Genomic DNA, 27,385 nt, shown 5'->3' on the forward strand with positions numbered 1-27,385 from the left:
GGGGAACGTACCTACGTTGGTTCTAGACGTCTCGCGCCAGCCGGAGACCTAACTAACCCTAGAAGGGAAAAGATAGACCTTTCTTGCCTCCAGAGAAAAGACCCCAAAAGTTGGATACAAGCCCCCAACAAATAATAACGGTGAGGTAAGAAGAAAAGACAAACGTAAGAATGAACTAGGTTTTTAGCAACGAGAGGCCCACTGACTAATAGCAGAATATAGTAAGATGACTTATACGGTCAGCAAAAACCCTATCAAAATTTCCACGCTGAATATTCAAGAACCCCCGAACCGACTAACGGCCCGGGGGGAGAATATCAGCCCCCTAGAGCTTCCAGCAAAATCAGGAATCACATTTAGTGCAAGCTGGACAAAAAATAAGAGCAATGCAAATAACCAAAAAACAAGGAAGCAGGACTTAGCTTATTTTGCAAGAACCAGGACCAGCAGACAGGAGCAAACAGAAAGGAACTGATTACAACGATGCCAGGCACCAGACTGAAAATCCAGGAAGCTTAAATAGCAAGACCCCTGGACTAACGAGCCAGGTGGGTACCAAGCTGGGGAAAGAAACTCAAAGTGTCATGTCGCTAGTGACCACAAGAGGGAGCCAAATAATCCAATTCACAACAGTACCCCCCCTTAAGGAGGGGTCACCGAACCCTCACCAAGACCACCAGGACGATCAGGATGAGCAGCGTGAAAGGCACGAACCAAATCGTCCGCATGAACATCAGAGGCGACCACCCAGGAATTATCCTCCTGACCATAGCCCTTCCACTTGACCAGATACTGAAGCCTGCGTCTGGAGAGACGAGAATCCAAGATCTTCTCCACCACATACTCCAACTCGCCCTCAACCAACACCGGAGCAGGAGGCTCAACAGAAGGAACCACAGGCACAACGTAGTGCCGCAACAAAGACCTATGGAACACATTGTGAATGGCAAACGACACCGGAAGATCCAAGCGAAAGGACACTGGATTAAGGATTTCCAAAATCTTATAAGGACCGATGAAGCGAGGCTTAAATTTAGGAGAGGAGACCTTCATAGGAACAAGCCGAGAAGACAGCCACACCAAATCCCCAACACGAAGTCGGGGACCCACACCGCGGCGGCGGTTGGCAAAACGCTGAGCCTTCTCCTGTGACAACTTTAAGTTGTCCACCACATGATTCCAGATCCGCTGCAACCTATCCACCACAGAATCCACCCCAGGACAGTCAGAGGGCTCAACATGTCCCAAGGAAAAACGAGGATGAAAACCAGAGTTGCAGAAAAATGGCGAAACCAAAGTAGCGGAACTAGCCCGATTATTAAGGGCAAACTCAGCCAATGGCAAGAAGGTCACCCAATCATCCTGATCTGCAGAAACAAAACACCTCAAATAAGCCTCCAGAGTCTGATTTGATCGCTCCGTTTGGCCATTAGTCTGAGGATGAAAGGCAGACGAAAACGACAAATCAATGACCATCTTAGCACAAAAGGATCGCGAGAACCTGGAAACAAACTGGGATCCTCTGTCAGACACGATATTCTCAGGAATGCCGTGCAAACGAACCACATTCTGAAAGAACAAAGGAACCAGATCGGAAGAGGAAGGCAGCTTAGGCAAAGACACCAAATGGACCATCTTGGAAAAGCGATCACATACCACCCAGATGACAGACATGCCCTGAGACACCGGAAGATCTGAAATGAAATCCATGGAAATGTGTGTCCAAGGCCTCTTCGGGACAGGCAAGGGCAAGAGCAACCCGCTGGCACGAGAACAGCAAGGCTTAGCTCGAGCACAAGTCCCACAGGACTGCACAAATGACCGCACATCCCGTGACAAGGAAGGCCACCAAAAGGACCTAGCCACCAAATCTCTGGTGCCAAAAATCCCCGGATGCCCTGCCAACACCGAGGAATGAACCTCGGAAATGACTCTGCTGGTCCATTTATCAGGAACAAACAGTCTGTCAGGTGGACAAGAGTCAGGTCTACCAGCCTGAAATCTCTGCAACACACGTCGCAGATCTGGAGAAATGGCTGACAAGATTACTCCCTCTTTAAGAATACCAGCTGGCTCTGAGACTCCAGGAGAGTCAGGCACAAAGCTCCTTGAAAGAGCATCAGCCTTCACATTCTTTGAACCTGGTAAATACGAGACCACAAAATCAAAACGGGAGAAAAACAATGACCAACGGGCCTGTCTAGGATTCAGGCGTTTAGCAGACTCGAGATACATCAGATTTTTGTGATCAGTCAAGACCACCACACGATGCTTAGCACCCTCGAGCCAATGACGCCACTGCTCAAATGCCCACTTCATGGCCAACAACTCCCGATTGCCAACATCATAATTCCGCTCAGCAGGCGAAAACTTTCTAGAAAAAAAAGCACATGGTCTCATTACAGAGCAACCAGGGCCTCTCTGCGACAAAACGGCCCCTGCCCCGATCTCAGAAGCATCCACTTCAACCTGAAAGGGAAGTGAGACATCAGGCTGGCACAAAACAGGCGCCGAAGTAAACCGGCGCTTCAACTCTTGGAAAGCTTCCACGGCTGCAGGAGCCCAGTTAGCAACATCAGAACCTTTTTTGGTCATATCCGTCAAAGGTTTAACAATGCTAGAGAAGTTAGCGATAAAACGACGGTAGAAGTTAGCAAAACCCAAGAACTTCTGAAGACTCTTAACTGACGTGGGTTGAGTCCAATCATGAATAGCTCGGACCTTGACTGGGTCCATCTCCACCGCAGAAGGGGAAAAAATAAAACCCAAAAAGGGAACCTTCTGTACTCCAAAGAGACACTTTGAGCCCTTAACAAACAAAGCATTCTCACGCAAAACCTGAAACACCATCCTGACCTGCTTTACATGGGAGTCCCAATCATCAGAAAAAAACAGAATATCATCCAGATAAACAATCATAAATTTATCCAGATACTTCCGGAAGATATCATGCATAAAGGACTGAAACACTGAAGGAGCATTAGAGAGCCCAAAAGGCATCACCAAGTACTCAAAATGACCTTCGGGCGTATTAAATGCAGATTTCCATTCATCTCCTTGCTTAATGCGCACAAGGTTGTACGCACCACGAAGATCTATCTTGGTGAACCACTTGGCACCCTTAATCCGGGCAAACAAGTCCGACAACAGAGGCAAAGGATACTGAAATTTAACAGTGATTTTATTCAGAAGCCGATAGTCTATACAAGGTCTCAAAGATCCGTCCTTCTTGGCCACAAAAAAGAATCCCGCACCAAGAGGGGAAGAGGATGGACGGATATGCCCATTCTCCAGAGACTCCTTGATATACGAACGCATTGCGGTATGCTCAGGTACAGACAGATTAAATAATCTTCCCTTAGGAAATTTACTACCTGGAATCAAATCTATAGCGCAGTCACAGTCCCTATGAGGAGGAAGAGCACTGGACCTGGACTCGCTGAATACATCCTGATAATCAGACAAATACTCAGGAACTTCCGAAGGAGTAGAGGAAGCAATAGACACCGGCGGGGAATCACCATGAATTCCCTGACAGCCCCAACTTGACACAGACATTGCCTTCCAATCCAAGACTGGATTATGGGTCTGTAACCATGGCAGACCCAAAACGACCAAATCATGCATTTTATGCAGAACAAGAAAACGAATCACCTCCCGATGTTCAGGAGTCATGCACATGGTTACCTGTGTCCAAAACTGCGGCTTATTTTCCGCCAATGGCGTAGCATCAATACCTCTAAGAGGGATAGGATTTACCAATGGCTCAAGAACAAAACCACAGGGCTTGGCAAATGACAGATCCATAAGACTCAGGGCAGCACCTGAATACACAAACGCCATAACAGGGTAGGACGACAATGAGCAAATTAAAGTCACAGACAAAATAAATTTAGGTTGCAAATTACCAATGGCGACAGGACTAACAACCCTTGTTAGGCGTTTAGAGCATGCTGATATAACATGTGTAGAATCACCACAGTAAAAACACAACCCATTCTGACGTCTATGATTTTTCCGCTCATTTCTAGTCTGAATTCTACCACATTGCATTAAATCAGGTGTTAGTTCAGACAACACCACCAGAGGATTAGCGGCTTTGCGCTCCCGCAAACTCCGGTCAATTTGAATAGCCAGCGCCATGGAATCATTCAGACTTGTAGGAATGGAGAAACCCACCATCACATTCTTAATGGCTTCAGAAAGGCCATTTCTGAAATTTGCGGCCAGAGCACACTCATTCCACTGAGTAAGCACGGACCATTTCCGAAATTTTTGGCAATACACTTCAGCTTCATCCTGGCCCTGAGAGATAGCCAGCAAGGCTTTTTCTGCCTGAATTTCAAGATTGGGTTCCTCGTAAAGCAACCCGAGCGCCAGAAAAAACGCATCAATATTTGCCAATGCCGGATCTCCTGGCGCTAACGAGAAGGCCCAATCCTGAGGGTCGCCCCGCAAGAAAGAGATAACAATTTTAACTTGCTGAGCTGAGTCTCCAGACGAACGGGGTCTCAGAGATAGAAACAATTTACAATTATTCCTGAAATTCCTAAACTTAAATCGGTCTCCAGAGAACAGTTCAGGAATAGGTATTTTAGGTTCAGACATAGGACTACTGGTAACAAAATCTTGAATGCCCTGCACACGAGCAGCAAGCTGATCCACACTAGTAATCAAAGTCTGGACATTCATGTCTGCAGCAAGCTCAAGCCACTCAGAGGTAAAGGGGAGGAAGAAAGAGAGAAAAAAAAATAAACAAACTCAGAATTTCCTTTCTTATTATCCCACTTCTGCAATGCATTAAACATTCACCTTCGGCCTGGCATACTGTTATGACCCCAATGGCAGAGGGTGTCAGAAGTTATTACCAAGTCTGCAAACACAAAAAAACAGCTCATAGGGCAGTGGTAACTAGGCTGACCGTATACCTGATCCTAGCACCACAAATAGCAGCAGCCGGGGAACGTACCTACGTTGGTTCTAGACGTCTCGCGCCAGCCGGAGAACTAACTAACCCTAGAAGGGAAAAGATAGACCTTTCTTGCCTCCAGAGAAAAGACCCCAAAAGTTGGATACAAGCCCCCAACAAATAATAACGGTGAGGTAAGAAGAAAAGACAAACGTAAGAATGAACTAGGTTTTTAGCAACGAGAGGCCCACTGACTAATAGCAGAATATAGTAAGATGACTTATACGGTCAGCAAAAACCCTATCAAAATTTCCACGCTGAATATTCAAGAACCCCCGAACCGACTAACGGCCCGGGGGGAGAATATCAGCCCCCTAGAGCTTCCAGCAAAATCAGGAATCACATTTAGTGCAAGCTGGACAAAAAATAAGAGCAATGCAAATAACCAAAAAACAAGGAAGCAGGACTTAGCTTATTTTGCAAGAACCAGGACCAGCAGACAGGAGCAAACAGAAAGGAACTGATTACAACGATGCCAGGCACCAGACTGAAAATCCAGGAAGCTTAAATAGCAACACCCCTGGACTAACGAGCCAGGTGGGTACCAAGCTGGGGAAAGAAACTCAAAGTGTCATGTCGCTAGTGACCACAAGAGGGAGCCAAATAATCCAATTCACAACACTTCAAGCAATGGGATGACTATTCCGTAGCCACAGTTTGAGGCCCTATTATAAAAGCAAAATGAAAGTAAGTCCAAATTGGTCTATTACCAACTAGTGTTGAGCATTCCGATACCGCAAGTATCGGGTATCGGCCGATACTTAGCGGTATCGGAATTCCGATACCGAGATCCGATACTTGCCGCGTATCGGATACCGGAATCGGAAGTTCCCAGGATTCAAACTGCACAAATTTTACTGAAATCAGCCAATGAGAATGATTCCAAGTGTGGGCACATCCTGTTTAGCATGGAGGGCATGAAACTACTGGCAAGGCTGTGATTGGCTGCTGAAATGATGTCATGATGCAGTTTAAAAGTCGCTGGCGCCATTTTGTGCTCACTCTGTTGTGAATTCAGTTAGTGACAGGACGCTGTTTGCTGACTGAGGGCCAGTTTTGAGATAGCGATTTGCTTAATTGTTCTTTTCCAAGGCTAATTTAGCAACCGCTGTGTTCACCTACTAATCACCTTGCTTTTGCCTTGTAGCGCTGTTTTCACAGCGATCTGCAAGGTCTGTGTGTGTGTGTGTGTGTGTGTGTGTGTCAGTGCAGCCCACTCTCTAGTCTGAGTGCAGCCATAGGCCATCCATAGCTGGTTGTATTCAGTTCAGGGAGGGTGGTTCATTGCCTCATACTGTTCTTTGTTTTTTTTTGTTTTTTTTTTAAGTAGTGCAGGCTGCTGCACATTTTTTCTAATAATTCCTATTAGTGACTTTCCACCCGTATCCAGCTAACTTGTGGCAATGTGTCCTGCGACCGCCACACTGACACAACAACTGAAATGTAAGGGAACCTGTCCCCCCCCCCCAAGGCGTTTGTTACTGAAAGAGCCACCTTGTGCAGCAGTAATGCTGCACAAGGAAAAGGAAGCTATTTTTGTTTAGCTCCTTGCACGCGCAGAACTTAACACTTATAAAATCTGTCCACTGATACCGTAAAACCGTCCCTGAGGTGGGACTTTCCTTCGTAATATGACGCAGCACAGCTGTCATTCCTACCCCCTTGGCGCCGTGCCCCGGCTCTTCAGCGATGTTTGATTCCGTCACGGAGCCTGCGCTGTTATGTTATCCCTTGGCCAGGCACACTTAGCGCTGCCCATCTTCTGACATCATTTGGTGTCAGGCTGGCTGCGCCTGTGCGGCCACGCTGGCCGAGAGCCCGCCTCACATTGTCTTCTGATTTAATCCCACTAGGGGCCTGAGATCCATGGACATGCGCAGTGCATATCTGAACCTCCGCCTCTCACTCATCTCCCTACGCCTTCTTCAGACTGTGCGCCGTCAGCTGATCCCTAATAGCATGCCATGGCCGTGACGCTGCACAGTCTGAAGAAGCCGTAGGGAGGGGAGTGAGAGGCGAGGATATGCACTGCGCATGGCCACGGATCCCAGGCCCGCGGTGGGATTACATTAGACGACACTGCGAGTCGGGCTCTCGGCCAGCGCGGCCGCACAGGCGCAACCAGCCTGACACCAAATGATGTCAGAAGATGGGCAGCGCTAAGTGTGCCTGGCCAAGGGATAACATAACAGCGCAGGCTCCGGGACGGAATCAAACAACGCTGAGGAGCCGGGGCACGGCGCCAAGGGGGTAGGAATGACAGCTGTGCTGCGTCATATTACGAAGGAAAGTCCCACCTCTGGGACGGTCTGACGGTTTCAGGGGACACATTTTATAAGTGTTTAGTTCTGTGTTTGCAAGGAGCATAATGAAAAGAGCCACCTTTTCCTTTTGCATCTTTTGTGCTGCACAAGCTGGCTCTTTCAGCTACAAACGCCTTGGGGGGGGGTTAAAGGTTCCCTTTCGACTTTCTCCAATCAGGCTTCGGCCTACATTGTGTTCCTCTGCTTCTCCTGCTGTCCCTGGGCTCCAACACCGCTAGTTGTTGCCTGGTAGTGCTGTACGCACAGTCAACAGTTGCTCCTCTGTTATTGGGGTTCAGTAACGTCAGCTGTTCCCCAGCTGTGTGTGTGGCAATCCCTCCTATCTCCTCCACCTCCTCCTCCTCCTGTCCCTGGGCTCCAACACCGCTAGATGCTGTCCAGAAGTGCTGTCCGCACAGAGCCAAACACCTCGCCAATGTGTTAGTGGGGTTCAGTAATGCCTGCTGCTCCCCTGCTGTGTGTGTGGCAATCCCTCCTATCTCCTCCACCTCCTCCTCCTGTCCCTGGGCTCCAACACCACTAGTTGTTGTCCAGAAGTGCTGTCCGCACAGAGCCAAACACCTCGCCAATGTGTTAGTGGGGTTCAGTAATGCCTGCTGCTCCCCTGCTGTGTGTGTGGCAATCCCTCCTATCTCCTCCACCTCCTCCTCCTCCTGTCCCTGGGCTCCAACACCGCTAGTTGTTGTCCAGAAGTGCTGTCCGCACAGAGCCAAACACCTCGCCAATGTGTTAGTGGGGTTCAGTAATGCCTGCTGCTCCCCTGCTGTGTGTGTGGCAATCCCTCCTATATCCTCCACCTCCTCCTCCTGTCCCTGGGCTCCAACACCGCTAGTTGTTGTCCAGAAGTGCTGTCCGCACAGAGCCAAACACCTCGCCAATGTGTTAGTGGGGTTCAGCACCGCCAGCTGTTCCCCTGCTGTGTATACGGCAACGTGTACTGCGACCGCCACGCAGGCACAACAAGTTAAATTTAAGGGAACCTGTCCCCCAACCCCAGGCGTTTGTTACTGAAGGAGCCACCTTGTGCAGCAGTAATGATGCAAAGGGAAAAAGTGCCTCTTTTCGTGGTGCTCCTTGCTCATGCTGAACCTAACACTTATGAAATGTGTCCCCTCCTACCGTTATACCGTCCGGTAGGTGGAACTTTCCTTTGTCATGTGACGCAGCACAGCCGTCATTCTTACCCCCTTGGCGCCGTGCGCCGCCTCCTCAGCGTTGTTTGAATCAGTCCCGGAGCCTGCGCTGTTAGGTTAGCCCTTGGCCATGCACACATTTTGCGCTGCCCGTCTTCTGACATCATTTGGTGTCAGGCTGGCTGCGCCTGTGCGGCCGCGCTGGCCGAGATCCCGCCTCGCAGTGTCTTCTGATTTAATCCCACTGGGGGCCTGAGATCCATGGACATGCGCAGTGCATATCTGAACCTCCGCCTCTCACTCATCTCCCTACGCCTTCTTCAGACTGTGCGGTGTCAGCTGATCCCTAATAGCATGCCACGGCCGTGACACCGCACAGTCTGAAGAAGCTGTAGGGAGGGGAGTGAGAGGCGAGGATATGCACTGTGCATGGCCACGGATCCCAGGCCCGCGGTGGGATTACATTAGATGACACTGCGAGGCGGGATCTCGGCCAGCGCAGCCGCACAGGCGCAGCCAGTCTGACACCAAATGATGTCAGAAGACGGGCAGCGCAAAATGTGTGCATGGCCAAGGGCTAACCTAACAGCGCAGGCTCCAGGACTGATTCAAACAACGCTGAGGAGGCGGCGCACGGCGCCAAGGGGGTAAGAATGACGGCTGTGCTGCGTCACATGACAAAGGAAAGTTCCACCTACCGGACGGTATAACGGTAGGAGGGGACACATTTCATAAGTGTTAGGTTCAGCATGTGCAAGGACCATAATTAAAAGAGCTAAGTTTAACTTTTCCAGCATTAGTGCTGTACACGATGGCTCTTTCAGCTACAAACGCCTGGGGGGGTTAAAGGTTCCCTTTCAACTTGCTCCAGTGCAGGCTTCGGCCTACACTCCGCTCCCCCTGCTCCTCCTGCTGACCCTGGGCTCTAACACCGCCAGTTGGAGCCCAGATGTGCTAGCTGCACAGAGAAAAACACCCGCCAATGTGTCAGTGAGGTTCAGCACCGCCAGCTGTTCCCCTGCTGTGTAGCCGGCAACGTGTCTTGCAACAGCCACGCAGACACAAGAACTGAAATTGAAGGGAACCTGTCCCCCCTCCCCCAGGTGTTTCTATGGTTTACAGCCACCTTGTACGGCAGTAATGCTGCAGGTGTGCAAGGTGGCTCAGAAACTTATTCTCCTTGCCCATGTGGAACTGAACACGTCTAAAATGAGTCCTCTGCGACCATTAAAACGTCCCTCAGGTGTGATTTTCCTTTGTATTGACACGCAACAAGCTCCTTGGTAGCGCTGCCCGTCTTCTGGCATCATTGTTTGGCTGGCTGCGCCTCTGCGGCCGCCTTGCCCCACACAACGCCCCTCGGTGTCTTATTTATTTGGACTGCGAGGGTGTGATTGACGGGCATGAACGGTGCATTTCTTCGCCTGTCCCTCATCTCCTTCCGCCTTCTTCGGACTGTGCGGCTTCATGGCCGTGGCATGCGATAAGGGATCAGCTGACACCGCATAGTCTGAAGCAGGTGTAAGAACCCAAGCGAGAGGCGAACATATGTACTGTGCCAGGCCATGAATCCCAGCCCCGCAGTGTTTTAACAATGTTAAGACACTGCGGGGCTGGGATTCATGGGCATCGCGAACCGCACCGGCCGACATTAAATGATGTCAGAAAACGGGCAGCGCTAACAGCGCAAGGCCAAGGGATAACACGACAGCGCAGACTCCTGTGCAACAAATAACGATGCTCAGGAGGCCGCGCAAAGCACCAAGGTGGCATTTTTGCCAGCTGTGCTGCGTCTCATTACGAAGGGAACTCACGCCTCCAAAACAGTTTGACTGTGTAAGGGCCTAAATGTTATACGTGTTCCTTTCAGCGTGTGCAAGGAGCAAAATTAAAAGAGCAACCTTTGACTTGTGCAGCATTACTGCTGCCCAAGCTGTGGCTCTTGTAGTTTTTAACCCCTGAGGGGGGGTTAAAGGTTACTTTTAAAATCGGTTCAATTAGGCTTCGGCCTACACTCTGCTCCACCTGCAGAGCCCGGGCTCCAACACCGCTAGTTGCTGTCCGGAAGTGCTGGCTGCACAGAGCCAAACACCTCGCCAATGTGTCAGTGGGGTTCAGCACCGCCAGCTGTTCCCCTGCTGTGTTGCCGGCAACGTGTCCTGCAACAGCCACGCAGACACAACAGACCCAAAGCTGCCGCCAGCGCAGGCTTCGGCCTACATCTGGTGCCCAGATGTGCTAGCTGCACAGAGAAAAACACCAGCCAATGTGTCAGTGGGGTTCAGCACCGCCAGCTGTTCCCCTGCTGTGTAGCCAGCAACGTGTCCTGCAACAGCCACGCAGACACAAGAACTGAAATTGAAGGGAACCTGTCCCCCCTCCCCCAGGCGTTTGTTTGTTTTCCAGCCACCTTGTACAGCAGTAATGCTGCATGTGTGCAAGGTGGCTCATAAACTTATTCTCCTTGCACATGTGGAACTGAACACGTCTAAAATGTGTCCTCTTTGACCATTTAACCGTCCCGGAGGTGTGACTTTCCTTTGTAATGACACGCTGCAACCCCCTTGGTAGCGCTGGCCGTCTTCTGGCATCATTGTTTGGCTGCCTGCGCCTCTGCGGCCGCCCTGACCCACACAACGCCCCTCGGTGTCTTATTTATTTGGACTGCGAGGGTGTGATTGATGGGCATGAGCAGTGCATATGTTCGCCTGTCCCTCATCTCCTTCCGCCTTCTTCAGACTGTGCGGCTTCATGGCCGTGGCATGCGATAAGGGATCAGCTGACGCCGCACAGTCTGAAGCGGGTGTAAGGACCCGAGTGTGAGAGGCGAACATATGTACTGCGCCAGGCCATGAATCCCAGCCCCGCAGTGTTTTAACTATGTAAAGACACTGCGGGGCTGGGATTCATGGGCATCGCGAACCGCAACGGCCGACATTAAATGATGTCAGAAGATGGGCAGCGCTAACAGCGCAAGGCCACGGGATAACACGACAGCGCAGACTCCTGTGCAGCAAATAACGACGCTCAGGAGGCCGCGCCCAGCACCAAGGTGGGATTCTTGACATCTGTGCTGCGTCTCATTACGAAGGGAACTCTCGCCTCCAACACAGTTTGACTGTATAAAGGGCTAAATGTTATACGTGTTTCATTCAGCGTGTGCAAGGAGCAAAATTAAAAGAGCAACCTTTGACTTGTGCAGCACTACTGCTGCATAAGCTGTAGCTCTTCTAGTTTGTAACACCTGAGGGGGGGTTAAAGGTTACCTTTGAAATTGGTTCAATTAGGCTTCGGCCTACACTCCGCTCCCCCTGCTCCTCCTGTTGACCCTGGGCTCTAACACCGCCAGTTGGGGCCCAGATGTGCTAGCTGCACAGAGAAAAACACCCGCCAATGTGTCAGTGGGGTTCAGCACCGCCAGCTGTTCCCCTGCTGTGTAGCCGGCAACGTGTCCTGCAACAGCCACGCAGACACAACAGACCCAAAGCTGCCGCCAGTGCAGGCTTCGGCCTACACTCTGCTCCCTCTCCTCCTCCTGCTGACCCTGGGCTCTAACAACGCCAGTTGGGGCCCAGATGTTCTAGCTGCACAGAGAAAAACACCAGCCAATGTGTCAGTGGGGTTCAGCACCGCCAGCTGTTCCCCTGCTGTGTAGCCGGCAACGTGTCCTGCAACAGCCACGCAGACACAACAGACCCAAAGCTGCCGCCAGTGCAGGCTTCGGCCTACACTCTGCTCCCCCTGCTGACCCTTTGCTCCAACACCGCTAGTTGGGGCTCTAGGAAGACAAGCTTGAATAGGTCCCCATCCTGGTTCCAGCACCGTCAGCTGGTTCCGGGCAGAGCCTTTGGCTTAGGTGCCTCCCTCTGGGTATCCGAGTTCCACCAACGTCAGGTGGTCCTTGGTAGTGCTTTCAGGCACGGGTACCTCCTGCTTAGTAACCGGGTTCCAGTAACATCAGCTGGTCCTCGGTAGTTCCATTGGCTCTTGGACCTTCGGCTACCCATCCGGGTTCCAGTACCATCAGCTCGTTCTCGGCAGTGTCTTTTGCTCTTGTACCTTCTGCTCCCCATCCTGGTTCCAGTACCGTCAGCTGGTTCCGGGCAGAGCCTTTGGCTTAGGTGCATCCCTCTGGGTATCCTTGTTCCACCAACGTCAGGTGGTCCTTGGTAGTGCTTTCAGGCACGGGTACCTCCTGCTTAGTAACCTGGTTCCAGTAACGTCAGCTGGTCCTCGGTAGTTCCATTGGCTCTTGGACCTTCGGCTACCCATCCGGGTTCCAGTACCGTCAGCTGGTTCTCGGGAGTGTCTTTTGCTCTTGTACCTTCTGCTCCCCATCCTGGTTCCAGTACCGTCAGCTGGTTCCGGGCAGAGCCTTTGGCATAGGTGCCTCCCTCTGGGTATCCGAGTTCCACCAACGTCAGGTGGTCCTTGGTAGTGCTTTCAGGCATGGGTACCTCCTGCTTAGTAACCGGGTTCCAGTAACGTCAGCTGGTCCTCGGTAGTTCCATTGGCTCGGACCTTCGGGTAGCCATCCGAGTTCCAGTTCCATCAGCTGTTTCTCGGCATTTTCTCAGCCTTCTTGTACCTTCTGCTACATTTCCAAGTTCAAGACCCTAAAGACGATGACCCGGAAGACCACCCCTAAGATGACGACGACACCAGAGATGACAACCACCGAGATGACGACGACCCTGGAGACGATGACCCTGAAGACCACCCCGATGACGACGACCCCGGAGACGACGACCCTGGAGACGGCGACGACCTGGAAGACCGAGAAGCAGAAGAACAAGAGGCTGCAGAACAAAGAGCAGAAGAACATTAAGCATAAGACTAAATATCAGAGCAAAAGATATTATCTAAATTATAAGCAGAAGAAGACTAAGCAGTGTATGGGGGTGAGTCCGTTCCTCCTCGTGGTGCCCCTGGATAAAGCCTGATGCTGCAGGCCAAACTGAACGCGGACAAATGTAACTCTTTTGTGACAGGCAGAACGGAAGTTGTAATCTTCAAACTTTTATAGATAACAACTACGGGAATGCCTGTCACAAATAAGAATATGATGAAGAAGTTGAATATGAAGATAATAGTTGAATAAAAAGAATATGAGCAATGTAACCAAAAAAATAATAGGTAGAAGATGAAGAAGAAGATGAATAAGGTGAAGAAGGTGATGTCAAAGAAGCTGATGATGAGGATAATGAAGAAGAAAGTGTGGGAGAAGTAAAAAAGAAGGTGAAGGGCGTGGAAGTAGTGAAACATCAATATCTGACAAAATAAATAAAAAATTAACATAGTCAAAATCTTTCTAACGCCGAACGTCATAAAAAAATATAAAAATCCTGCTATTCTATTTGATTGGGCTAAACCTCTGTGCCTTTAATGTCTCCGCCACCTCCCCCAATACATCCTACATTATTCTTAGTTGTTTTCCTTCATGTAGAATTAACCTACAAGGAAATAAAGGGTTTAGTTTAATTCCGATATTTTCGTCCCATTGACTTGCATTGGGATCGGGTATCGGTATCGGATTAGATCCGATACTTTGACGGTATCGGCTGATACTTTCCGATACCGATACTTTCCGATATCGGAAGGTATCGCTCAACACTATTACCAACATAAGTTTTGTTACCTATTCAGCAAAACTTTCACTGAGCATATGCCTATTGTTGACATGACTGACCAGAAAACACCTTTGAAGAATTGTGCTGACTTAGCTGTTGACCTATGTCAAGCAGCATGATTTACGATGAAAATAATAAAAGTATGCACAATGCAGTATATCTAACAGTCTAGGTCTATATTTGTACGTCTACTGATATATAACGTATATGTGGGACATATACTTCTAAAATGTATGCAAGTGTGTGCAATGTGTCAAACTAGTAAACCAAAAAAATAGGAACAACAATTAGAACCTATCACAATCTCATAATAAGAATCAAGCAGACAGCTAAACTCATGAAAAAAGAAAATCCACTTGAAAGAAGCATATGAACAAATAAAAAATGAATAAACCAAAAGCCAATAATATTCAAAATATAAATAATTTTATTCAGGAACACCAATTCAAACTGACACAACAACCAATTAAAAAACATACAACAAATCTAAAATCCCAAGGGAAGAGAATACCACTCATGATCTGAATATTTTATAATAATAGTACATGGTCTTAAATAAATAAATATATTTTTTAAAAAATAAAAAGAAAATTCATACGTATATACTAAACTCAATCAATATTAATAAATAATTAAAGTGCTAGTAAGTATATAACCGAATCCAGAAAGTATAATCAAATATATATAGTGTAGTTCAAGTATATCTATAATGTGCACATATCCTCATCACATGTAATAAACCCTAATAGGAAAGTGACTGGTGCATAAAAGAAATTCCATATACTAACCGGGATTCATTTTTCACGTGGTATTTCCGCTACCCCACACTCCAACGCGCGTTTCACGTCGCTTCCCTGAGGTCGGGGAGGCTGAGACAGTTTAGCCCTGGAGATCGGGTGTTGGTCCCCAAAGTTGAAAGCAAGTTTCTGGTCAAGTGGCAGTGGCCATATGAGGTGGTCAAAAAGCTGAGTGATGTGAATTACAAGTTCCACCAGCCAGGGCGAAGAAAGCCACACCAGGTGTACCACATAAACCTGCTTAAACTGTGGCGAGCCAGGGAACCGGTGGAAGGTATGTGCCTGGGGCCAATTCTGAAGCCAAGGTTGACATGTCACAGTGGCAGAGTGTTGGAATAAGTTTAAATGCAACAACTCCATTCCTGTTGTAGTCTGCATTGAATGTCTATGAGTGTTCATTTGTCAGCTATGCTGTGATTGTTAAAGTTTGTAAAAAAAAAAAAAAGGGTCAGAGGACACTCACTGATTGCATCAGTCTGCTGCTGTTTCCTTCACAGAGAGACATGTGTTACATGGACTAGATTATATCGGTAGTTACTGTCAAAGCTTTCTTATTTTGTTCCAGTTCAAGCTGCATATATTAAACACAGTTTGCCTTACGTTGGATTCTGCTGCTTATATGAAGTAACACGCGCTGCTGTGGTAATACTCCGGCTAACAGGTTATGGGCCCAGCCACCGGAAAGTAAATGGTAAAAAGCCCAGTCACCGGAATAAGCAGCGAGCCAAGCGCAGACAGCACAGAGGAACCCCCGGAATACAAGGACACCGGAACGCAAAGGTACCGCAGTGTACAGAGCACCGGACAGCGCAGCTTAAAGGGCCAGTAACAAACAAAAAAAAAGAGGTACAAGAGACAAGAATGTCTACAGAAAGGAATGCAGTGAAGTACACAGTGCCAAGTCTCACAAATCACAATTACAGCTCCTGGAAATTCAAGGTAAAGATGTTACTTATAAGAGAGGGTACATGGAAATGTATTGGACAGCCTGTGCCTGACCCAGTACCGGGTGATTGGCTAGAGACTGATCAGAAAGCACAAAGCACTATTTCCCTCAGCATAGATGATAACCAGATTGTACATGTATGCAAATGTGATACTGCAAAGAAAATGTGGGAAGAATTACAGAAAGTGCATGAAAGGTCAAATCTCAGCAATAAGCTATATCTTATGAGAAAGCTGTATCAGTCTAAATTAAGTGATGGCCAGCATATGCAGGACTATATCAGAAACACCCTAGAGATTGTGGAGCGCCTAAGGGGTATTGGTGAAGAAATTAAAGATTTTCATGTTGCTGCATTACTATTAAGTGGTCTTCCAGAAAGTTATGACACGCTTGTGACTGCATTAGATGCCAGACCAGATGATGAACTCACACTAGAATATGTGAAAGGGAAACTTGCAGATGAATACAAGAGAAAGTCAGAGACTATTAGCAATAATATATGCAAAGCAGAAACAGCATTAAAGACACAGTACTTTTCTAAAGCTCAGAGTCATTTAAAGGAAACTCGTGAATGTTTTGTCTGTAAAAAGCCTGGTCACCTTAAAGCAGACTGCAGAGTGTGGAAAGCAAGAATGAATCAGTTTAAAAAGCTGGACAGTCATCAAAAGGTTAAAACAGCTGTAAAGAAGGAAGATGCATGTATTGCGACTGCATTTGGGGTCAGCACAAGCCCATATGCAAACCATGTTTGGTGTATTGACTCTGGAGCGACTGCTCACATGACACGTGATAAGGATTTCTTCATTAATCTAGATGAAAGCAAGTCTGAAAAGGTAATTTTAGCTAATGGTCACTATATGACATCAGAAGGAATAGGAGATGGTTATTTCCATTGTCAAGTTCAATCCTCAGCACAAGTCAGAAAAATCCCAGTTAAAGACGTGCTGTATGTTCCCAAACTTGAAAGTAACCTTTTATCTGTAAAGAAGCTTGCACAACAAGGAAATATAGTTACATTTAAGGATGACAGATGCATCATTTCAAAGAAGGGTCATACCCTTGCCGAAGGAAAAATCAAAGATGAACTTTATCAGCTGAAATGCAATGAAACTGTTTACAGTGCTAGACAAGATTTTCATAAGGACTGTATTCATGTGTGGCACAGACGCCTAGGCCACAGAGATCCAGAAGCAGTAAAGAAACTAGCTCAACTTGCAAATGGTATTGCAATCAACCAGTGTAATCAAACAATGAAGTGCACAAGTTGCCTAAAAGGGAAAATGTCCAGAAAATCGTTTCCTAAAGTAAGCACTACTAAATCTGCACAGATACTGGATTTGATACATACAGATGTGTGTGGTCCAATGAGTGTTCTTACTCCCAGCAAGAAGAGATATTTTCTCACATTCATTGATGATTATTCCAGATATACTGTTACTTACCTACTTCAAAGTAAAGATGAAGTTCCACAGAAACTTGAAGAATATCTTGCTGCAGTTCTTAATAAATTTGGAAGAATACCAAAGGTACTGCGAGCAGATAATGGAACTGAATATACAAGTGGTAAAGTGCAAACCATCCTGAAAAAGAATGGAATCGTGTTCCAGACAACCGTTCCATACAACCCAGAGCAGAATGGCACAGCAGAGAGAAAGAACCGAACTCTTTGTGAAAGTGGAAGAAGTATGCTATTTGATGGAAACCTACCTACAACATATTGGGGAGAAGCCATCATGACTGCTACCTATCTTCAAAATCGACTGCCAAGTAAAGCTACAAGTAAAACTCCATATGAGCTATGGAACTGTGAGAAGCCCAACCTGAAGCATCTCAGGATATTCGGAAGCAAAACTTTTGTGCATGTTCCCAAAGAAAAACGTTCTAAGTGGGAATCTCATGCAAAGGAAGGAGTTCTTGTGGGGTACAGTGAAACTCAGAAAGGATACAGAATCCTGCATCCACAGACCAACACAGTAACAATCAGCAGAGATGTAGTGATTGATGAAAACTCAGTATCGCTCAAATTTCATGAGGTTACGCAAATAATTCAACCTAAGGAACAAGAATTTCAGTCAGTGATTCCAGACATTGAAGAGAATCTCAAAGAAAATACTGAAGTCTGGATATGCTCTGAAAGTACTGAAAAAGAAACAGAAGAACCAAGCCAACCTCAGGAGATCAGAAGATCAGAAAGATCAAATAAAGGAATTCCAGCTAAACGCCTTTCTTATATGGTCAGATCAATTCCAGAAGAAGAGCCACAGTCATGGCAGGAAATGCAAAAACTGCCTATTCATAAGAAGCAAAAATGGATAAAAGCTGCTGATGAAGAAATGGAATCCCTTCATAAGCTCAAAACATGGGAGCTCACAGAGCTACCTCAAGGCAAGAAAGCAATTGGATGTAAGTGGGTCTTTAAGAACAAATATGACTCCGAAGGTAATATTCACCGTTTTAAAGCAAGATTGGTCGCAAAAGGATATTCACAAAAATATGGTGAAGATTATGATGCTACTTTTGCTCCAGTTGCCAAGCAAACTACATTCAGAACTTTATTATCCATAGCTGCTGTTCAGCAGATGAAAGTAAGACATTTTGACATCAAAACAGCCTTTCTACATGGAGACATTGAAGAAGAGCTGTACATGACTCAACCAGAAGGCTATGTTAAAAGGGGTAAAGAGAACCTTGTTTGCAGAATGCAAAAATCTCTCTATGGCCTTAAGCAATCAGCAAGAGCATGGAACACTAAGATGAACAAAGTGTTAATCGACGAAGGATTTAAAAGGTCTCAAGCGGATCCATGTTTGTATACAAAAAGTGTATCACAAGATTGGATGTATGTTATTCTATATGTGGATGATGTAATAATAGCGCATCAAGAAGAGAGAGAAATTTCAAAACTAGGTCAAATTCTGAACAAGCATTTCGAGACCAAGGATCTTGGAGATGTGACATACTATTTGGGAATCCAAATCCAGAGAGAGGAAGATGGAAGTTTTCTTCTTAATCAAAATTCTAAAATCTCCACAGTTCTAAACCAGTTTGGAATGTCAGAAGCCAAAGGCATATCAACTCCAATGGATCCATCTTACCTAAAATTGGAAGGAGAAGAAGATCTGCTACCCACAAATGACAGTTACAGACAAGCAGTGGGGGCACTTCTATACATAGCAACCACAACCCGTCCAGATATCTCAGCCACAGTGGGAATTCTCTGCCGACGTGTAAGCAAGCCACGCCAAAGAGATTGGAATGCAATTAAGAGACTTCTTCAGTATCTTAAGGCAACCCAAGAGTTAAGTCTAAAGATTTCTGCATCAGGAGATCTAATTCTCAGAGGATATGTAGATGCAGATTGGGCTGGAGACTCAAGTGATCGAAGATCAACAAGTGGTTACTTGTTCAAGTTAGGACACACTTCAATCTCATGGTCGAGTAGAAAACAAGTGTCAGTTGCATTGTCTTCTACAGAAGCAGAATATACATCAGCTGCTCATGCAAGTCAAGAGTTAATTTGGTTGAAGCAACTTTTGGAAGAATTCGGCAAACCACTAGCTGAACCAACTGTTATCTATGAGGACAACCAAGGATGTATCAAGCTCGCCAGCAGTGAAAGGATAAGTGCAAGAACAAAGCACATTGATGTTAAACATCATCACTTGCGTGACTTAGTAGAGCGTGAAGTTCTAAAGTTTGTTTACTGTGAATCTGACAAGATGTTAGCAGATGTTTTGACAAAGCCATTGTCAAGAGCCAAGTTTGAAGAATTCAGAACTGCAATGGGACTAACAGGATAAGCAGTTGTTGAGTGGGGGTGTTGGAATAAGTTTAAATGCAACAACTCCATTCCTGTTGTAGTCTGCATTGAATGTCTATGAGTGTTCATTTGTCAGCTATGCTGTGATTGTTAAAGTTTGTAAAAAAAAAAAAAAGGGTCAGAGGACACTCACTGATTGCATCAGTCTGCTGCTGTTTCCTTCACAGAGAGACATGTGTTACATGGACTAGATTATATCGGTAGTTACTGTCAAAGCTTTCTTATTTTGTTCCAGTTCAAGCTGCATATATTAAACACAGTTTGCCTTACGTTGGATTCTGCTGCTTATATGAAGTAACACGCGCTGCTGTGGTAATACTCCGGCTAACACAGAGACACTGTCAACAACCCAGAAAAAACAGTGATGAGAATTGCTTCAGCGGCACTGGGACCTATTTTCGGAGTTGCCAGGATGTACATAGGTTGTTGAAATCCTGACAGAACCCAATGTGTGGGTAAAGCAAATGCCGTATCGAATTGCTGAAGCCCGCCGCAAGGTAATTTTGAAGGAGGTGAGGAGAAAATTGAGTCTGGGTATCATCAAGGAGTCAAAGAGCGACTGCTCCAGTCTCAATGTCACTGGTGCCGAAACCTGATGGTGTTTTTGTAACGATTACAGGAACCCTAATGAGGTGTCAAAAGTAACTCATTTAAGTGGCTAGGGTCAGCCAGGTACATCACCACTCTAGACCTAACAAAAGGGTACTGACAAATTCTTCTGTCCCAAAGTGCCAAGGAGAAGATGGCCTTCTCTACAACTGATAGCTGCTTCCAGTATGCCAGATTGTCGTTCGGACTGCAAGGAGCCCCGGCTACCTTCCAGAGAGCCATGCACTGGATCCCAGCCCCGTACAAAAAGTGCGCTGTAGCTTACCTGGATGATATTGTGATCTTCAGCCCAGAGTGGGGAAGTCATTTGAAGATGGTACAAGTGGTACTAGATGCACTGAGGAAGGAGAAGAATGCTCGAGTGACTAGGTGGTTTCTAGCTCTCCAGGATTTCAGCTTTCATGTTTAGCACAGGCCCTGGAAACTACACGGTAATGCAAATGTCCTGTCTAGACTTCCCTGTTTAGTGACTGAAGATACCAAAACCCCTGGCTTTGGGCAAGGGGGGGTGGACATGTGACAAGGTCACCGGTAAAGTACTGGAGGGGAGATAAGTATCACTGAGGATCTTACATTAAGTGATATGAACCTGGGGAAAATGCTCCAGCATACTAAGTGCTGAGTGGGATTAAACGGCCATGTTAAAGGCTGGGTTTTTTGTGAACATGTGAAGAGTGGGTGGAAGGCTATTCACCATATCTCCACCCCAGAGTGGGGTCTAGAAGGTAAAATAGTCAGCCTTCTGAATTATTAAGCATTCGGTGTACCTGGAGACGAGAGCTCCAGAACTGTGTTTATGGTAAAGAGAGCTGAACCCTGTTGTTTTCCCTGAGTTGGGCGGATCCCTGCAGCCACATAGACTGTGCTATGTTATCTTTTGTTTTCCCGTTACGCCAGAAAGACCGTGTTTATTTTGCTGAATTTTGCAATGATTTATGCTGTACCTTTTTAATAAACAAGTTGATTCAAAGGAGGAATGTTCCTGTGTTTACCTCTGTGAGCAACCGAGTGATCCAATCTAACACACCGTACAGAGAAACCAGTATGAGGAGAGCTCTTGTTCGGCACTATGTCTCCTGACTATATGAAGCTTCTCTACTTTGTGGAGGCCATTATTTGAACAAAGGTGGCCCCTCAGCATGGACTGGAATAGAGATTCTGGGAGAAATGGGGCTTAGTCTCCCTTTTCAGGACTAGACAAGACTGAACTGGTTTGTTCCAGGAAGTATGTCAGCACTGACTTGGGAGGCTCCTCCCAGCCATTTCTATGGCAGCTTGTGGTGAGGAGATTGAATACCTAACTTACATACATACAGTATATTGACCAGTAGGTGGCAGCAAAGTACAAAGCACATTTATCAGCGCTCAGTGTGCGCACATACAATGTATTACACATCTCCTAGCGTCCAAAGTAGTTCTGGGGCACGGAATCAGATCTTCTGTCACACAACAACCGTTTCACACATCAATAGTAGAACGAGTACCGGGATACCACAGAAACTGTTTTAGAAAACATTCCTTCTATGTGGTGCTTTTTTACATGTTTATTTGTCCAGAAGTGTTTTGTTACCAATTTTCCTGCATCATTATCTTCTGTAAAAAAAAAGTAACACTTTTTAATCATTTTTTGTTGGCGTTTTCCTCACATATTTTAAAACCATCACACAATGAATAAAACACTACTTTTTTCAAGTGAAAATACCTCAAAAACTTACTCAATGCTAAAAGCAAAAACCGCAGTCATCTTTGGACCATGTTTGTAGCCTTCCCATTGACTTCTATTGCAAGATATGGATTGGCTTTACAGCATAAACATGTGAAGGATTAAAAGGTCACTTTTTTAAAACAATTTTGCACAGGTTAATGGGGATATTTTAAACTCTAAATCACGTTCATTACAGAACACTTTTCACAAGGCTCATTATCATCAGAGGCAGGTTTATAATGACAGGAAATACTGATATACACAGCTGAAACATTATCCACCAATCACAATAGGAGATGCCAAGGCTGACCCTGCTCCCCCTCCCTTCACAATTACCTTTGCACATGCTCATTAGAGTCTTCAATACAAAAGATGGGGTCTGAGTTATTCTTTTGCTGCCAATGAACATGTGGATTTTCTGAAAGAAAAGGAAATAAGTGTCTACAATAGCCCAAGTGGCCAGTGTAAAAATTCCAAGATTTCAACATTTTATTTCAATATCAATCTAAAAAGATTAAAAAAAAGTTCATTAACATAAAAATTCGGTTTATTTAGTAAGTAATTTTTATGACATATTTCCATGGATGCTATTGACTGTGGCTTATAAAGGATTAAACTCTCAGCTCCATATACACCACTCTATCGTGCAGTACATCACTCTTCTCAACCCCCTCGTTATACAGTCCCATCCTGCAGTACATCCCTCCTCTCAGCTCCTGTATACAGTATACAGTCCCATCCTGCAGTACATCACTCCTCTCAGCTCCTGTATGCGCAGTCACATCTTACAGTACATCCCTCCTCTCAGCTCCTGTATACGCAGTCACATCTTACAGTACATTGCTCTTAGTTATCTTCATTTAGCCACATTCTTGGTGCTTCCTGTTGTGAGCTCTGCAGTGTATGGGGGAGATACCCACCACTTCCCATGATATTATCCGACACAGAAGCAAGTTCATTCTTGACGTGGCTGTGAGGAACAGGAAACCATTGCTCGCTGCTGAAACTCAAGCTGATTACTGCTGCAGTTGCCCAACACACATCGCACCTCTAACAGTTGAAAAAAGCAGCTGATTAGTGCTGACAGAAGTGATCTGTGTGGTGGATGGCTGCAGCAGCAATAATAATAACCCCACACCTCTCCACTCAGTATGATGGACCCAACACAACCATCCACACTGTATAATGGCCTCTACTAGCTATCTACTAGCCCTCCAAACAGTATAATGGCCCCACTAGTCCTCCAAACAGCACACTGGCTCCTACACAGCCCCCTACATAGATTGATGGACCACACAAAAACTTTCACACTGTATAATTGCTTGTATACAGTATACTGACCCCTACATAGCCCTCCAACCAGTATATTGGCCCCCACATAGCCCTCCAACCAGTATAATGGCCCCCACATAGACCTCCAAATGGTATAATGGCTCTCACATAGCCCTTCAAACGGTATATTGGCCCCCACATAGCCCTTCAAACAGTATAATGGTCCCCACATAGCCCTCCAAACAGTATAATGGTCCCCACATAGCCCTCCAAACAGTATAATGGGCCCTACATAGCCCTCCAAACAGTATAATGGTCCCCACATAGCCCTCCAAACAGTATAATGGCCCCCACATAGCCCTCCAAAAGGTATAATGGCCCCCACATAGCACTCCAAACAGTATAATGGCCCCTACATAGCCCTCCAAACAGTATAATGGTCCCCACATAGCCCTCCAAACAGTATAATAGCCCCCACATAGCCCTTCAACCAGTATAATGGCCCCCACATAGCCTTCCAAATGATATAATGGCCCCCACATAGCCCTCCAAACAGTATAATGGCCCCTACATAGCCCTTCAAACAGTATAATGGTCTCCACATAGCCCTCCAAACAGTATAATGGGCCCCACATAGCCCTCCAAATGGTATAATGGCCCCCACATAGCCCTCCAAACAGTATAATGGCCCCTACATAGCCCTTCAAACAGTATAATGGCCCCTACATAGCCCTCCAAACAGTATAATGGCCCTCACATAGCCCTCCAAACAGTATAATGGCCCCTACATAGCCCTCCAAACTGTATAATGGCCCTCACATAGCCCTCCAAACAGTGTAATGGCCCCTACATAGCCCTCCAAACAGTGTAATGGCCCCCACATAGCCCTCCAAACAGTATAATGGTCCCTACATAGCCCTCCAAACAGTGTAATGGCCCCCACATAGCCCTCCAAACAGTATAATGGCCCCTACATAGCCCTCCAAACAGTATAATGGCCCCCACATAGCCCTCCAAACAGTATAATGGCCCCCACATAGCCCTTCAAACAGTATAATGGCCAGTCTTCACACAGTCTGATCTCTTTTTTCCACCTTCCTCTAATGTCCTCTTTACGACTCAGCTGTCCCGCCACCACCATGCACCTGCATCTGGTCCTCTATACACTGCTGTCTATTTTTTCCGCCTTCCTCTTTTTTCTGATATCTTCTTGTTTACTCTGTGCTCATGCTTTGGAGCAGACTAAGTCTCAGATGGCGCACACACATTATACAAAATGTCACGAATTACATCATAACACACATTGGGACGTCACAACATGTGCTGTGACGTCAACGGCCTAATTGGCACCGTAAACCATGGAACTATTTTAATGTCAATTGAATTTTTCTGCCAAATTCAAGTAATGTGGTGAAATAAAATCTCAGCAGATTTGCTCCTCTACAGCCACAACAAACAACTGCATGTTCATATTTTTCATTCATTATACAGCAAGTGGGATTGTTTGCTCTGAAATGTTCAAGACTGAATTCCAGTCCCAGCTCGACACAACATGGGTGTAATTTAGATCTAATGACAAATCATTAAACTATATCATCAATAAGAACAAACCAGAAACATTGATGAAAAGCAGCTTTACAATGAAAAGTATATAGCTACGAAAACATCGCCATCTGCTGGGTAATCTTGTAGAAGCATACAGTAGTTGAAGTTTTGGTTGGATAACTTCCATTGCCTCTGTTTGATAAGGTTCAGTTAATTAAAAGTTTGAGTTATCTCACAACATGTTTTTCTGTTTGGTAGGTTAATACTAACCTGTACAGGAAATACCGGTAGCCATTTTTTTTTTTTTTTTGCTTTTGTTTTTTCTTTTTCACCAACTAAAACACATTTTTCTTTTAATTTTTTCTGTCAATATGTTGACTTGTTAACTTTGTTCTACTTCTCAGCACAGTTATGCTTAAATGGGTTGTCCACTACTTTCAATTAACCCCCCAATCTATCCCCCCGGGCCCCCTAATGAATTGTGCAAATACCTTCCGTTGCCGTTTTCGCCTGTGAGCGGCGCTATGGCAGCGGCTGAGTCCGGGTCACGTGACCCCCAGGCTGCAGCCACCGCTTATTTCCGCCGACGTCACGTCAATTTCCAGACTCTGGAAATTGACGTGACGTCAGCAGCAGGCGTGACCAAGTCTCCACAGGCAGCAGTCACTCATCAAGAGTGACTGGGCTGTGGGCGTGGTTGGGGGCTGCCTGTGGGGCTGTGCTGGGGTTGGGCAGGGCTGTGCTGGGGGCGGTCGGGGCTGTGAAGGGATGATTATGTGGACGCCGGGGCTCTGTGTAATGCCGCGGGTGTGTGCGGACCGGCGCCGGGGCTCTGCGTGCCGGTATGTGCGGGCCAGCGCTGGGGCTTTGCGTGCCGGTATGTGCGGGCCAGCGTCGGGGCTCTGCGTGCTGCCGCGGATATGTGCGGGCCAGCGCCGGGGCTCTGCGTGCCGGTATGTGCGGGCCAGCACCGGGGCTCTGCGTGCTGCCGCGGGTATGTGCGGTCCAGCACCGGTATGTGCTGGGTCTGCTGCGGGGGGGGGGGTTCTTTGGTGTGTGTGTGTCTCTCTGTGTGCAGGCATCGTCTGCTACAGTGAGAGTGAGTGACACAGTAGCCAATGATGGGACAGTAGTAGTCCCATCATCCGGCTAATGTGTTGAATGTAAAAAAAAAATACACATATACAGTACATACATACGACACACACCATGTGACATGCAACAACATGCGACATGTGACAACATGCAACATACGATGTGCAATGACATGCACCATGCGAGATGTGATGACATGCAGCATGCAATGACATGCAACATGTGACATGCGACAACATGCACCATGCGATGACATGCACCATGTGGCGACATGCGACATGCACCATGCGACGACATGTGACATGCACCATGCGACGACATGCACCACGCGACGACATGCACCACGCGACGACATGCGACATGCACCATGCGAAGACATGCACCATGCGACGACATGTGACATGCTCCATGCGACGACATGCACCATGTGACGACATGCACCATGCGACGACATGCACCATGCGACGACATGTGACATGCACCATGCGACGACATGTGACATGCACCATGCGATGACATGCACCATGCGACATGCACCATGTGGTGACATGCGACATGCACCATGCGATGACATACAACATGCACCATGCGACAACATGTGACATGCACCATGCAATGACATGCGTCATTCAGCACCATGCGACATGCACCATGCGATGACATGCAACATATGTCCCTCGACGATCTCCCGTGGAGAGCAGGAGCATCATCTGGTGCGACCGCTCTCCAGGGGCTCCAGGATTACAATGATGGAAGGTATCCTTCCACAATGTATTCCTCACAATGTATTCCTACGCCCCTGTGAGAAAATAGTCCCTAGTCTCACTTTATGCCATTGCTGTTGAGAAATTTTCCCAGGCAGCAATTGCCATAAAGTGAGACTTTGAACTCGGGTAACTTCAGCGATACACTGCAGGAGCCATTGTCTCCTGTCAGTGTGTCACTGAAAGTTCTATAGAGCAGTGACATCACCCGATGTCACTGTTCTATAGGGGACATCATCGTGGGACACTCGTTATTAATTGGACTACGGCGGACAGGTAGTATACGGTTTATTATTTTATGTTTTTTCCATGTGCTGAAGTATGGTAAGTATGGTTAAATGAAGAATATTAAAATACTTTTTTCCTAATGTGTGTGTGTTTTATTAACCCTTTATTATTATTATTGGATTACTAATGGATAGGCGTCTTATTGATGCCTCTCTGTTATTAACCCGGCTTAATGTCACCTTACAATAGCAAGGTGACATTAACCCCTTACTACCCCATATCCCACCACTACACGGGAGTGGGAAGAAAGGGGCTAAGTGCCGGAATTGGCGCATTTTCAGATGCGCCATTTCCGGGGCGGCTGCGGGCTGGAATTTATAGCTGGGGGGGGCAATATCCATGGCCCCTCTCTAGATAATGAATATCAGCCCGCAGCTGTCTGCGTAGCCTTTCTGGCTTTAAAATATAGGGGGACCCCATGTCATTTTTTGGGGGGTCCCCCTATTTTAATAGACAGTAAAGGCTACGCAGACAGCTGCGGGCTGATA

General features: G+C 46.7%; 1 protein-coding gene and 1 long non-coding RNA gene across 3 annotated transcripts in view; one reads left to right on the top strand and one right to left on the bottom strand.

Moving 5' to 3' along the window:
* LOC143787444 (uncharacterized) overlaps positions 1-21,444 on the bottom strand; it is a 39,582-nt gene extending 18,138 nt beyond the window's left edge. Inside the window, exons 1-2 of the long non-coding RNA XR_013218369.1 lie at positions 21,221-21,444; positions 20,494-20,565 (exon numbers count right to left, since the gene is read on the bottom strand). This is a non-coding gene — a long non-coding RNA (uncharacterized LOC143787444). The remainder of the gene's footprint in view (positions 1-20,493; positions 20,566-21,220) is intronic.
* The window catches only part of LOC143788102 (uncharacterized), a 182,861-nt gene that overhangs the window by 46,483 nt on the left and 108,993 nt on the right, over positions 1-27,385 (top strand). The window lies entirely within an intron of this gene.

Source organism: Ranitomeya variabilis, chromosome 8 (genome assembly GCF_051348905.1).
Source record: "Ranitomeya variabilis isolate aRanVar5 chromosome 8, aRanVar5.hap1, whole genome shotgun sequence".
NCBI classification, from domain to species: domain Eukaryota; kingdom Metazoa; phylum Chordata; class Amphibia; order Anura; family Dendrobatidae; genus Ranitomeya; species Ranitomeya variabilis.